Here is a 14,343-nt window from a genome sequence, read left to right as displayed (position 1 = left end):
CCAAATAAATATTACACTAATACTTACAATGTTTCTAATTTCAAATGTTGAGTTCGTTTTTCTATCTGTAGGTATTATAAAAGGATCTTTTCTAAAAGTGGATGCAATTGACATCAGTCGTGTTGGTTAAGTAGATCAATGCGCTGATTTACTGTGACCATTCCACAATATTCGGCTCTGTGTACTTATTGGCTGCTACCCAAGCCAGTTGGAGGTTTAACTTAGGGACAGGGAAACGGTAATGTGCTCTCGAGATGCAAGAAAGTAATGAACTTGCTCTGGCTGAAAGATATTTTAAAAATTTCATTACATTCCAAAGTATGACTTTAATTGGCACACTTTTAACAGCAGTATCCGCTTTTAGCCATGTGTAGTCTTTTCAACTGAAACTTTCAATGGCCACTGTACAGGAGAAACTTTTCATTTACACAAGAAGGTTAATCGTGTGCAATGTATGAACTTTGGGGATGCATGGGTACATAGATTGTCAAAATGAACGACATTGTACAAAGGACAATTGAAGACAACTTTGAACTCGAGTCCATTTCCTGTTCCTCGACGCAGAAATGTGTCTCTGCTTGATGTAGAGACATGGTGCTGTGACTTCAGCCTAAAATTCCATTGATTGTGTTGTCTACAGTCTCTTGATGTCCTTGCATTGAATGCAATACAAGTAAAGCAACGAGCTGAGCCCGACATCATTGTTGGGGAAATTAAGGTAAATATGAACCTAACCCCATTTACATTCCGATGTCTAATCCAATAGCTGTCCTTAACTGTATTTCTTCAGTTCTTTTTAATGCGTTAACATGAGAATTCACTCCTATCCCCTTATTAGACTCTGTATAGATCAGTAGTAGAGCTTCACTGACTATCTGGAACTGGAAGTAGAGACTCATTAGGTAGCATAGGTAGCATAAAGACAACTTTGAATTATTTATTTATCAGAGTGGCTACCACCCACCACTGCCCAGCTGAGTGAGCTTTTCTCAGTGGTGGTTTCAGGACAAGTTGTGGACTTATCGCCCTCATGGTGGTTACCTTTTCCCTCATAAGGTTATCTTTTGGCAGTAGGCTGGCGGCAGCACTGCCTGACCCCACATCCCAATATTCACCGATAGGGGGCCTTTGGTGGCCTCCAAACGGACGTCAACGCCAACGTTTGGTAGCTTCAAACACAGCCCAGATTCTGAGGTACCTACACCCAAAAATGTTTATTTGAATTCAATATAAATGTTTATTTGAATCGGTAGCTTAAACAGAAACAGTCACATTGGTTCGAAAAAAAAAAGCCAAAACTAATCGAAAACCAAATTTATTTGGGAATATATTTAAGTATGGAGCAGCCTTATTCATGATGTAACTGGAATCGAAATAAGATGCACCAGTAACTTACGACAAAGAATGAACTGCATATGGAAATTCTTGTTTCATAGGCACGGAGGCTGCGAGGCACATCATGGGCTGAGGGTGCTACTGTGCCACTCAGGCAATGCCCTCCATTGGTTAAGGCAGGAATTTTGCCACTGTTCGTCGTGAGCTTCATGAAAAGGGTTTCCATGGCCGAGCAGCCGCACACAAGCCGAAGATCACCAATGCCAAGCGTCGGCTGAAGTGGTGTAAAGCTCGCCGCCATTGGACTCTGGAACAGTGGAAACGTGTTCTCTGGAGTGATGAATCACGCTTCACCATCTGGCAGTCGGACGGACGAATCTGGGTTTGGCGGATGCCAGGAGAACGCTACCTGCCCGAATGCATAGTGCCAACTGTAAAGTTTGGTGGAGGAGGAATAATGGCCTGGGGCTGTTTTTCATGGTTCGGGCTAGGCCCCTTAGTTCCAGTGAAGGAAAATCTGAACGCCAAGGCATACAATGACATTCCAGACGATTGTGTGCTTCCAACTTTGTGGCAACAGTTTGGGGAAGGCCCTTTCCTGTTTCAGCATGACAATGCCCCGTGCACAAAGCGAGGTCCATACAGAAATGGTTTGGCGAGATCGGTGTGGAAGAACTTGACTGGCCTGCACAGAGCCCTGACCTCAACCCCTAACGAACACCTTTGGGATGAATTGGAATGCTGACTGCGAGCCAGGCCTAATCGCCCAACATCAGCGCCCAACTACACTAATGCTCTTGTGGCTGAATGGAAGCAAGTCCCCGCAGCAATGTTCCAACATCTCGTGGAAAGCCTTCCCAGAGGAGTGGAGGCTGTTATAGCAGCAACGGGGGGGACCAACTCCAGATCAATACCCATGATTTTGGAATACGGGTGTGATGTGATGTTAGTGTGTCCACATACTTTTGGTCATATATATATATATATTGTTGCGAATATGGAATTTGGCCTCCATATCCGCTTGTAAATATTCCCCTATTTCCCCAATACTCCCCAACTATCCCCAATCCCCCATTCCCTAGTCCCATTGTCTGTAAACAACACTCTGTAGAACCGACCTTCCCCTTTTTCCCCCATTAAATGTCGTGCCCAGGTCCACCGCATCTCACGTAGACAACTTTCGGACATCTTGCTAGTTATTCTTAGTCTATGTCAGTTAAGGACTCCTTTCCATTAATTTCGACTCTTCGTTGCACCAGAATGTGATTATATGGCACCAGTAGTGAGTTTAGGACCTTTCCCATACCTCCTCCCGTCTTCTTCCCCAAACAACAACAACAACAACAACTACAACTACAACTACAACAACAATTACTACAACCACGGCGCGCGGGGGGAGTGTGCGTCCTCCCACCAGCTCGGTTAGCCGCCATGACCATGCGCTCCACGGGGTTACCACGAAGGGGCTGGCTGTCAGCTCCTCGTCAAGGGCGGAGCCTGGTAAACCCCCCGCACGCACCCAATGAGAAGCAACGTGCCGATTCCACGAGGCGGAGCTAACGAGCCGAGGGCGTGTCACTCCCCGCCGGATATACGAAGCGACTCACCGGATGTGAGGTGAGATGCGCCCCCAGCCTGGAGAGAGAAGTTGCCACGTACGAGCGCTGAATACCTCCCCGCATCTCTGGACCGGACCGAGTCGATTCTGTCCCTGAGCCCAGGTGCACCTGGAGCCATCGATCCTGCCTTTCCTAGCCATCAATCCCCGTGTGAGTCAGCCTTTTGTCCCGTTTATCTGTCGTCTGTTGGGGTTAATATAAGATTGTGTCTAAGTGCCTATCTTCCTTTGCTGTCCCTCTTGTAGTTGTAATCTAACCTTCCGAACGAATATAATCTCCTCCGGAGGTCTTGAGAACCGTATCCCTGGTGTGTCATTTTAATCCCAGCCGTGTGTCTTTTCCTTCATTGATCTAGCGTAGCGCGATTAGTCAACGTTCGGGTATAATCGGGTAACTTGTGCAGACGTGGTCATACTAAACCGCTCGGTAAATAACATCTAAGCCACGTCTGTAACAATTGGTGTCGAGGAGTGGAATTCGGACCCGGGACTAAATTTATTAGGCCCAAATTTGTAACAATTAGAATCGATTCGGAGCGCGTTTCCCGCGCGAAATTATAACGGCGAAATTTGCTTTTGTTATAAGAAAATAAAAACCCGAATTTTGAAAGTCGCGCTATGGCGGATCAAGACAGCTGGGGTCCGGTAGGGGAGAGTGAGGCAGGGTCGGTCCAGGACCAAATTGAGGGACATGAGGGACAGGAGGAGAGCGAAGCAGCGAGGGTAGCAAACGCACAAAATGGCGCCTCGCTGGTCACCGCGCCCGCGACCGTGGCAGCGCCACCGGTGGATTTGAACTTGTTTTTAATACAAATGAAGGCCCTTATGGCCCAGAATAGTGAGCAAATGAGGGCTCAGAGTGAGCAATTGGGGGTAATGGGGAACCGGATGGATGCTCAGAGTGAGCAATTGGGGGTAATGGGAAACCAAATGGGGGTAATGAGGGACGAAGCGAGGGGTACTGGTGAGGGATTAGACAATAATTTTAGGGGATTAGACAATAATTTTAAGGGATTAGACGAGAAATTTGGGAAATTAGACGATAGATTAGGGGAAATACAGGAGGGGTTAACGGGGGTAGAAAACAGAATGGCCGCTCAAGAGAATCAAATGGAAGGGATGCAAAAAGGGTTAGAGGGGTTAGAAAACAGTATGGAAGGCAAATTGAGGGACATGAGGGACCAAGCGGAAAGGGAAGTTAACCAAATGGGGCAGCAGATAGAGGGGGTCAGAATGGGAGTAGAAACCAAACTGGATGCTCAAAGGGAGGAAATGGAGCAGATGAGGGTGGCATCTGGGCAGGAGATGCAAGTGATGGGGGAGGAGATCAGAAGAGGAGTGAGTGAGGAGGTCGGAGGAGTGCGCGAGGAGGTGAGGCACTGTAAGGAGCACATGGAGAAGGAGGTGAGAAAGGGGACTGTAAAATTGCAAGGGGGCATAGAGGACCTGACGCAGGAGGTGGAGCAGCTGACGGTGGGACAAACGGAGTTAGTGGAGCAGGTTCAAAGGAACACTGCGGTATTAGGAGGGTTAAAAGCGACACAAAACGACATAAAAAACGACTTGATAGCGACAAAGAGGCAGTGTCAGACGGTACGTGAGGGACTGACAACGAGGTTGGACGAGGTGATAAAGGTAATGGAGACGAAGGACCGGCAGGTGAGGATGCACATGGAAACGGTCAAGGTAGCCTTGGAGGACGAGCTTGAGGAGACGTACCGGGGAATAAAAGAGGTGAAGCAGAAATTAGAAGAAGTGGAAGAAGGGGTGAGCGAAATTAAGAAGCGACGGAGAGGGGATAAGAAAGAGATAAAAGAGGAGATAAAAGAATTGGTCCAAAGTCTGTGTTTGGATCGTGATGATGTGCTCATTAACCGGATGAGGGATTCGCAGGTGATGGAGGAGAAGCGAAGAGAAAGAGGACCCGGTGTAAGTGGTGACCAATATGGTCGTGCGTATGATGCGCCAGGGGATTTAAGAAGCTTGGGGGTCGAGATGGACCCGGGTGTTCGTGAGAGGCCGTGGGTGAAGTGTGCGACCGGTCTGGTGTGCGAAAAAGGAGGTGTGCGAGAAAGTCCGACTCTGGGGTGTGTGAGGAAAAAGTGCGTGCCAAGGAGTGAGGGTGCTGGCGAGAGTGAGTCGGTCGTAGCGCGTGTGCGAGGGGGCACATGGAAGCGCGGTGTGGTAAGTGTTACAGAGGGTGTGACGGGAGAGTGTGCGCGAGAAAGGTGTGTGACGGACAGGTGCATGAGGAAAGAGTGCGCTGTCAGAAGTAAGGAAGAGTGTCCACCTGTGGTGAGTGTTACAGAGGGTGTAACGGGGGAGTGTGCGAGAGAAAGGTGTGTGACGGACAGGTGCATGAGGAAAGAGTGCGCTGTCAAGAGTAAGGGTGAGTGCGCTGTCAAGAATGGTGGTGAGAGTGACAAGGAGAGTGAGTTGGTTGTGACAGGTGAGCGAGGATGTACACCTGGGATGGAAGGATGCACACCTGGAATGGTAGAGCGTGAGTGGGAATGCACACTGGAGTTGGTGGTGAGGCACGTGGTTGGGTGTGCGAATGAGAGCACACCTGTGATTGTCACAGAGGAGGTGACAGAAGAGGGGGCGCGAAGAGGTGTGTTGGTGAGGTGTGCTACCAACGAATGTGTGCCAAAGTGTTCGGTGGTCAGGTGTGTGACCAAGGCTGTGAGTGGAATGAGGGTACCTGGGTGTGTAAGGAAAGGTACGAGGAGCATGGGCACGGCTGGATGTGTGAGCAAGGAACGGGCTGCGGGGTGTAAGCGTCCAGGTGAAGCATCGACGGTAACCAGGTTAGAGGTTAGGTCGACTTTTAGCCGAAGCGGGCCCTCGGTGCGTGCCGGGCCTCGCTTTGAACGGCCGCGTCCGTGCTCCACTAGGCGGAGCGGGCAGCCCGATAGAAAGGGTCGTCATGGCGACCACTTCTTGGTGAGACGTGCCGGCAGGTCGAGATCGGGCAATTGGATGGCTCCACGCCGAGGGGGTGCGTGGGATCTCGGCCCGGGTAAGCCCCCGTCCCTGCACCGAATGCGGGACGTGTCCAGCCGCTGGCACAGAACAACCCGCATTCATGGCTTGGCTTTACGAAGCCGGGCTTTGGACAGGGATTGGCGCACCGAGAGGTATTAGTGAGTAGACTGGGTGATGAGGTTAGTGTTTTGGCCCCGAAATTAGAGAAAAACAAAATTTGATGATTGGCAAGGGATTGGCAGTAGTGATTGGCAGATGATGGGTAGTGATTGGCAAATTTTTGATTTGTTGAAATTTGATGTGCAAAATTGATTGAGGAGCGATAGGCCCGGTGGGTAAGGGGGGCATCCCTGCCACCCTTCCCATGTGGGGGCAAAGGAGCACTAGATTATGGGGTGTATGGCAGTGAAAACTAGCCCGGGTGGGTTAGGTTATATTGTAGGGATCTAGAAAGATGACATTAGGTGACATTAAGTTTAGTTAGTGACTGATACCTGTAGTGGGGACGCAGGTAGATTAGTGTGGATGATAATGACGTGGGAGCGCAATAGTTTAAAGGGACGACTGGGAAGCGCAAGTTTCAGAGGGGAGTAGTTAGCTGAGATGATGCCGTGCGTGTGAGGATTGAACAGGTGAGAATGGAACAGGTGTGATTGCACAGGTGTGCAACTGGACAGGTGTGTGGAGCAGTGTGTGAGTAGTGAGTGTTGTGGATCAGCGCGAATGCGCTTGGGGAGAGAAGGGTGCAGGTGGCACCAGGTGTGAGAGCACAGGTGTGCAAGTACAGGTGTGTGGAGAGAGTTGGAGTAAGTGGTACGGAGTGGTGTGCATGGTGCGAAGGTGTGGATGGGGGAAGAGTGGACCCCTATCACGGATACCCGGGGCGGGTAGTGTAAGTGTTAGGTAGAGGGTACAGGTAAATTGTGGTTGGATATTGGCATTTGTGGTGCGGTTGCAGAATGGTGTTGTGAATGGGTGCATTAGTGTTGTGGAAATGGCTGGGCGTGTAGCCTGTTAGTGTGTGTAGTTGGTTGGGCACTCCACCACTGTGAGGATGTCGGCCAGGTGAGGCCGCAGGTGGGCTCTGGGAGCCGTTAGTGTCAGTGGGGCCCGAGGATCCGGAGGACGGACCCGGGCAGCCCAGTGCCAGAGAGGGCACCGAGTGGGGAGAGCGCCAGAGGGCCTTCCCCAGGTAGTTAGGTTAGGGTGAGGAGCAGGTAAGCTCGGAGGCAACTGCAGTGGTGGAGGTGTGCAGGTGGGTATAGCCGCTGGGAGAGGTACACGTCGCGGCCCAGAAATTGTGCGAGGGCACTGGGAGATGAATCGGGGGAGTGAGACCCCAAATTGAAAAGCACCACAGTTTGGCCAATGGGAATTGGTTTTTAGAACCCATAGTGTAAGAGGGCCAATGGTTTGGCCGGAGAAAGACCCCGGGTAGTGTAAAGTTGCTAAAGTCATTTAGGAAATAGTTAGGATTGATGAACCTGTCGCACCATACGCAGCCACTTACCTGTGGTGATGATGATGACTCCACACCTGTGTTTTCTTTGTTTGTGTTGCAGAAATGAGAATTGCTGTGAGGATTTGTGAGACGCATCACGACGTGGATGAGACATTGGGGTGATTCCATCTCTCCCTCCCTAGGAGGGACTGATGATGAATTGGTAATGGCAAATTATGATGTTGAGTTGGAGATGGCAAATTATGATGTTGAGTTGAAAATGGCAAATTTGATTGGTTAGGAGGGAGAGAAGACGAATTTGGTATATGGGAGGAACGGGGAAGACAGTAGGGATGTTTGTTGATTTGTAAAGTAGATGTTTATGGGTAGTGTTGTGTTTTGTGGATACAGTAAGGGGTAAGGGAGGGGCCATGTAGGTTACCTGGTGGGGGTGGGGGCGTACGATAGGAACGTACCTGTCTCACCTGGTTCCCATGTGCCCCCAGTGTGCATCATCTTACATTGCGTGCACTTTTGCGCCCTTACCACCTTACTCACTTGTCTTTTCTTTTGTCTCCCACCTCCGAGGATCTGGCTTTGGGGTAGAGAGAGAGGAGAGAGAGGTGCTGGCTACGCAGTTGTGGGCCTGCACTTTCGCTGCTTGCTGCTTGGATCGATACACCATATGGACCGCAATGTTTGTGGCCACCCACCATGGACCGCAGCTCTTTTGCGGCCAAGCACCACCCGTGGATGGACCTATGGGTCAACGTGGCACCTATGCCATGCAGGTGAACCACTTTTAGTTGACACCACTGAAGGCCACAATATAGAAATGGACGCGGTTGGCGCCTTTCTTTATTTTTTGAAAGAGGCAAGAAGGCCAAGTGCACCACACGAAGGCAAGACCAGCGGCAGAACATCGGCCGGCTGCGACACCACCGGTGATTTATAGACACTTTATTGGTGCACCGGATGGTGCTCACTGTGTGATGGGGTGGTGCTTGATGCTTGGAAGGGGTGCTCTGCACATTATTAAAGGCCGTAGGCCACAGAGCACTCGTGGGTTGGTGTATCGATGCTGGCATGCGTGCTCTCTCTATGCATAACATCTGCATGTGTTCCTCCAAAAACAGGTCCTGGATCGTAGTGTAAATATCAGCGTAGTCTTGTGTAAATAATGCTCCCTACCGGCTGTATGTTTAGTTTGAGGATTCTTTCCGGATTCGGTTATCCTGTGGGTGTGTTTCTGTGAGGAGAAGGGTGCAACGTCGCAGGGGGACATATTTACTCATTTGTGAATATCTGTAAAACTGTCGCACTCAGGGTAGAGTTAATAGTAGAGGGAACTACATTGCGTGCCACACTAAAGTAGGTAAAAATTTATCGGGTCGGGACGCCCCGAGGGTAGAGAAGGGTGCAATGTTGCGAATATGGAATTTGGCCTCCATATCTGCTTGTAAATATTCCCCTATTTCCCCAATACTCCCCAACTATCCCCAATCCCCCATTCCCTAGTCCCATTGTCTGTAAACAACACTCTGTAGAACCGACCTTCCCCTTTTTCCCCCATTAAATGTCGTGCCCAGGTCCACCGCATCTCACGTAGACAACTTTCGGACATCTTGCTAGTTATTCTTAGTCTATGTCAGTTAAGGACTCCTTTCCATTAATTCCGACTCTTCGTTGCACCAGAATGTGATTATATGGCACCAGTAGTGAGTTTAGGACCTTTCCCATACCTCCTCCCGTCTTCTTCCCCAAACAACAACAACAACAACAACTACAACTACAACAACAATTACTACAACCACGGCGCGCGGGGGGAGTGTGCGTCCTCCCACCAGCTCGGTTAGCCGCCATGACCATGCGCTCCACGGGGTTACCACGAAGGGGCTGGCTGTCAGCTCCTCGTCAAGGGCGGAGCCTGGTAAACCCCCCGCACGCACCCAATGAGAAGCAACGTGCCGATTCCACGAGGCGGAGCTAACGAGCCGAGGGCGTGTCACTCCCCGCCGGATATACGAAGCGACTCACCAGATGTGAGGTGAGATGCGCCCCCAGCCTGGAGAGAGAAGTTGCCACGTACGAGCGCTGAATACCTCCCCGCATCTCTGGACCGGACTGAGTCGATTCTGTCCCTGAGCCCAGGTGCACCTGGAGCCATCGATCCTGCCTTTCCTAGCCATCAATCCCCGTGTGAGTCAGCCTTTTGTCCCGTTTATCTGTCGTCTGTTGGGGTTAATATAAGATTGTGTCTAAGTGCCTATCTTCCTTTGCTGTCCCTCTTGTAGTTGTAATCTAACCTTCCGAACGAATATAATCTCCTCCGGAGGTCTTGAGAACCGTATCCCTGGTGTGTCATTTTAATCCCAGCCGTGTGTCTTTTCCTTCATTGATCTAGCGTAGCGCGATTAGTCAACGTTCGGGTATAATCGGGTAACTTGTGCAGACGTGGTCATACTAAACCGCTCGGTAAATAACATCTAAGCCACGTCTGTAACAATATATATATATATATATATATATATATATATATATATATATATATATATATATATATATATATATATTATATATAAGTTCAAAACACACCTGGTCACAAGTGTGCCGCACTGACCGGGTCCTCAGTCGAGGTCCTCAGCATCATCCCGTTTCGGCCCTTCAACCTCGATACGGTCAGCTAAGGTGGGCCAGCAGGAGCACATACACATCCACATGCAGCAAATACACCTGGATGCATACATACCCCCACCCCGTCAGTGCGAACGCAGACTACAACAGCAACACCTCCACATCCAGAATCCACAGCACCAAACAAACATGGTGGAACACTCAAACACCCACCTTTATACCCTTCACCACTCACCAACAAAACACACCAGATCATTCATACACACACACACATCCACACACAACACCAACCAACCACCTACCCTTACAACATACACCATTCAACATACAAAAACACACACTCAGGCAAAAATTCATTCATGCAAAAACACACACCCTCAACCACTCACTCACATATACAAAATAAGAAATAATAATAGTAACAAAAAACAAAAACAAACAAAAAAACACACACAACCAACCACCGACCCTTACCAACATGCACCACTCATGCAAACATGCAAAACCATTCATGCAAAACCACACCCACTCATGACCCACTTCTGCAACACACACACACAAACACCTCCATTTCTATTCCGTAACCTCAACCTACACGGTTCAACGTGCCTCCATAAACTTCCTCCATATCCAAAGTGAGCCTTTCAAGGCAACCTGGGCAACTTCGTCACACATCCTCCTTCTTTATGTCCCACACACTCCAAGCCGAGCAAGAAATGCAGAAAAGGAATTGCCAAAATACCCTCTACACCCCACCTCAAATGGCTGACATGAAACTCGCCAACCCTTCTCCCAGCACTCTGCCTCCAGCTCACTGTACTTTCCTCTCTTCCTCTCGTGCACCTCCTCCATGTTCTCTTCCCAAAGTACAGACAATTCCCCTAAGATGACCTGTCTTGTTGCACCTGACCAAATGACAATGTCAGGCCACAACCTTGTCACACAGATCTCTTCTGGGAATACCAATTGTGGCTTTAGGTCTGCCACCACCTGCCAATCACAAGCATCTGACAGCCCTCTTGCTTTCCATCTCCTCCTCTTTCCACCTCTTACCACTTGGCCCTCCTTGACAAACCACACCTCTCCCCCATCAATCTCCTTCTCCACTCTTCTCTCTCTCGACCTCAGCACCTCTTGTTGTACCATCTGCACTACCACCGCCAGCAGCTGATCATTTCACCACTTGTATTCTCCTGCTGCTAATGCTATTAAACATTCTCTCAGTGCATGCTGCACCGTTCCCACACCTCCACACAAATAACATCTCTCCTCCTGCAACAACCCCCACAATCTCAAGTTTACTGGTGATGGAAGCACATCATACATTGCCCGCAACAGGAAATTCAACAATATTGGCTCCATCCTCCAAATCTCTTGCCACTTCAACATCCTCACCCACACCTTCCCACCTCGTCCAAGCACCTTGCTGTACCTGACCGACTGCTTTCACATATCTCCCCTCCTCTTCCTTTCTTCTCACCTCCCTCTCAACGATCTTCCTCCTCTCTTTCACACATGGCTTTCCCCATCGCTCATGCTTCATCCACCCCAAGCCATGCTTCCCATGCTGTACCATTCCCATAACCTCCTGTTGCAACCGCTCCTCCATCTCGTCCACCTCTGCTCTTGCATTCCACTTTCGACTTCCCTTCTTCTCTGGGAGAGCATTCTTTACCACTGCATCACTTGAATCGCGCAACATCATGAACTCCCGCATCCTCACCACCTCAAACTCCTCGGTTAATGATGTCAAGGGAAACTGGAGTTTTCCACCCTGACCACAAAAGGCAATGTTCGTCAAACAGCGAGGCACTCCCAACCACCTCTTCACAAACCCGCTCACCACAACCTCCATCCTCTCTACATGCCCAATCGCAATATCATACATCATCAATGGCCAATCCCTGGTGTTGGGTTAGCGGCTAGGGTGCCGGCTTAGGATCCAAGGATCCTGGGTTCAAATCCCGGTCGATCGCTGAATTAACGCCAGGGGGGTTGACTCAGCCTGTCATCCTTACGAGGTCGGCTAATTGAGTACCCGTTCACTGGTAATTCCCTGTTTGTCGTTAAAGGCGGCAAAAAGGGTTGGCGTCAGGAAGGGCATCCGGCCGTAAAACATTGCTTCAAAAAGGGGACCGAAAAACAACAACAACCACGGTTCCCGAAAAAGGCCAACCCCCGCTTTGCGGGGAAAAATGGCCTCTAAAGGTGGTTATATCAATGGCCACAATATTCGTGGCATCAATCCAAACTTCAAACACCATACCTTCAACTTACCTGGCAAACCACATCCATCAATCCTCTTCAAACCTCTCAAAAGATTGTTTCTGACCTCCTCCACTCTTCCCACATCAACTCCACTGTGTATATATATATATATTGTTACAGACGCGGTTGTGGATGTTGGTTTACCGAGCGGTTTGGTATGACCGCGTCTGCACGTTTACCCGATTTTACTCGAACGTTGACTAAGTCGCGCTATGCTAAATCAATGATGGAAAAGACACAACGGCTGGATTAAAATGACACGACACCAAGGGTTCAGTTCTCAAGACCTCCGGAGGAGGTTATATTAGGGCGGAAGGTCAGATTACAACGACAAGAGGGACAGCATAGAAAGGCAGGCACTTAGACACACTCTTATCTAGCCCCGACAGACGACAGATAAACGGGACAAAACTGACTCACACGGGGATTGATGGCAAGGAAAGCGGGCAGTCGATGGCTCAAGGTGCACCGTTCTCGGAGGGGGTGCACCGTTCTCGGAGGTACTGCAATACCGGGTCGATGCGTGGAGCTCGCTCAGCGCTTGGAGGTCGCGACTTGTCTCTTCTTCAAGCTCGGGGCGCATCTCTCGTCACGTCCGGTAAGTGGCCGCGTATATCCGGCGGGGAGTGACACGCCCTTGGCTCGTTAGCTCCGCCCCAGATGGAATCGGCCCGTTGCTTCTCATTGGGTGCGTGCGGGGGGGTTACCGGCTCCGCCCTTGACGAGGGGCTGACAGGGAGCCCCTTCGTGGTAACCCCGTCGGAGCGCATGGTCAATGGCGGCTAACCGAGCCGGTGTGAGGACGCACACTCCCCCCGCGCCGCGCCGCCCCCATTCTCCTCTGTTGTTGTAGTTGTAGTTGTTGTTGTTGTTGTTGTTGTTTCATGGGGAAGATGGGAGGAGGTAAGGGGAGGACCTAAACTCACTACTGGTGCCATACGATCACATTCTGGTGCAACGAAGAGTCAGAATTAATGGAAACGAGTCCTTAACTGACATAGACTAAGAATAACTAGCAAGATGTCCTATAGTTGTCTACGTGAGATGCGGTGAACCTGGGCACGACATTTAATGGGGGAAAAAGGGGAAGGTCGGTTCTACAGAGTGTTATTTACAGGCAATGGGACTAGGGAATGGGGGATTGGGGATAGTTGGGGAGTATTGGGGAAATAGGGGAGTATTTACAAGCGGATATCGAGGCCAAGTCCCATATCCGCAACATTGCACCCTTCTCTACCCTCGGGGCGTCCCGACCCGATAAATTTTTACCTATTTTAGTGTGGCACTCAGATGTAGTTCCCTCTACTATTAACTCTACCCTGAGTGCGACAGTTTTACAGATATTCACAAATGAGTAAATATGTCCCCCTGCGACGTTGCACCCTTCTCCTCACAGAAACACGCCCACAGGATAACCGAATCGCGGAAAGAATTCGCAAACTAAACATACAGCCGGTAGAGAGCATTATTTACACAAGGCTACGCTGATATTTACACTACGATCCAGGACCTGTTTTTGGAGGAACACATGCAGATGTTATGCATAGAGAGAGCACGCATGCCAGCATCGATACACCAACCCACGAGTGCGCTGTGGCCTACGGCCTTTAATAATGTGCAGAGCACCCCTTCCCAGCACCAAAAGCACCACCCCATCACACAGTCTACTCACTAATGCCTCTCGGTGCGCCAATCCCTGTCCAAAGCCCGGCTTCGTAAAGCCAAGCCATGAATGCGGGTTGTTTGGTGCCAGCGGCTGGATACGTCCCGCACTCGGTGCAGGGACGGAGGTTTACCCGGGCCGAGATCCCACGCACCATCTCGGCGTGGAGCCATCCAATGTCCCGATCTCGACCTGCCGGACTGCCTCAACAAAAAGTGGTCGCCATGACGACCTTTTCTATCGGGCTGCCCGCTCCGCCTAGTGGAGCACGGACGCGGCCGTTCAAAGCGAGGCCCAGCACGCACCGAGGGCCCGATTCGGCTAAAAGTCGTTCTAACCTCTAAACCGGTTACCGTCGATGCTTCACCTGGACGCTTACACCCCGCAGCCCGTTCC

This window comes from Myxine glutinosa, chromosome 8 (assembly GCF_964187855.1).
Source record: "Myxine glutinosa chromosome 8, kmMyxGlut1.1, whole genome shotgun sequence".
Classification (NCBI taxonomy): domain Eukaryota; kingdom Metazoa; phylum Chordata; class Myxini; order Myxiniformes; family Myxinidae; genus Myxine; species Myxine glutinosa.
Note: the sequence above shows the minus strand (reverse complement) of the source record.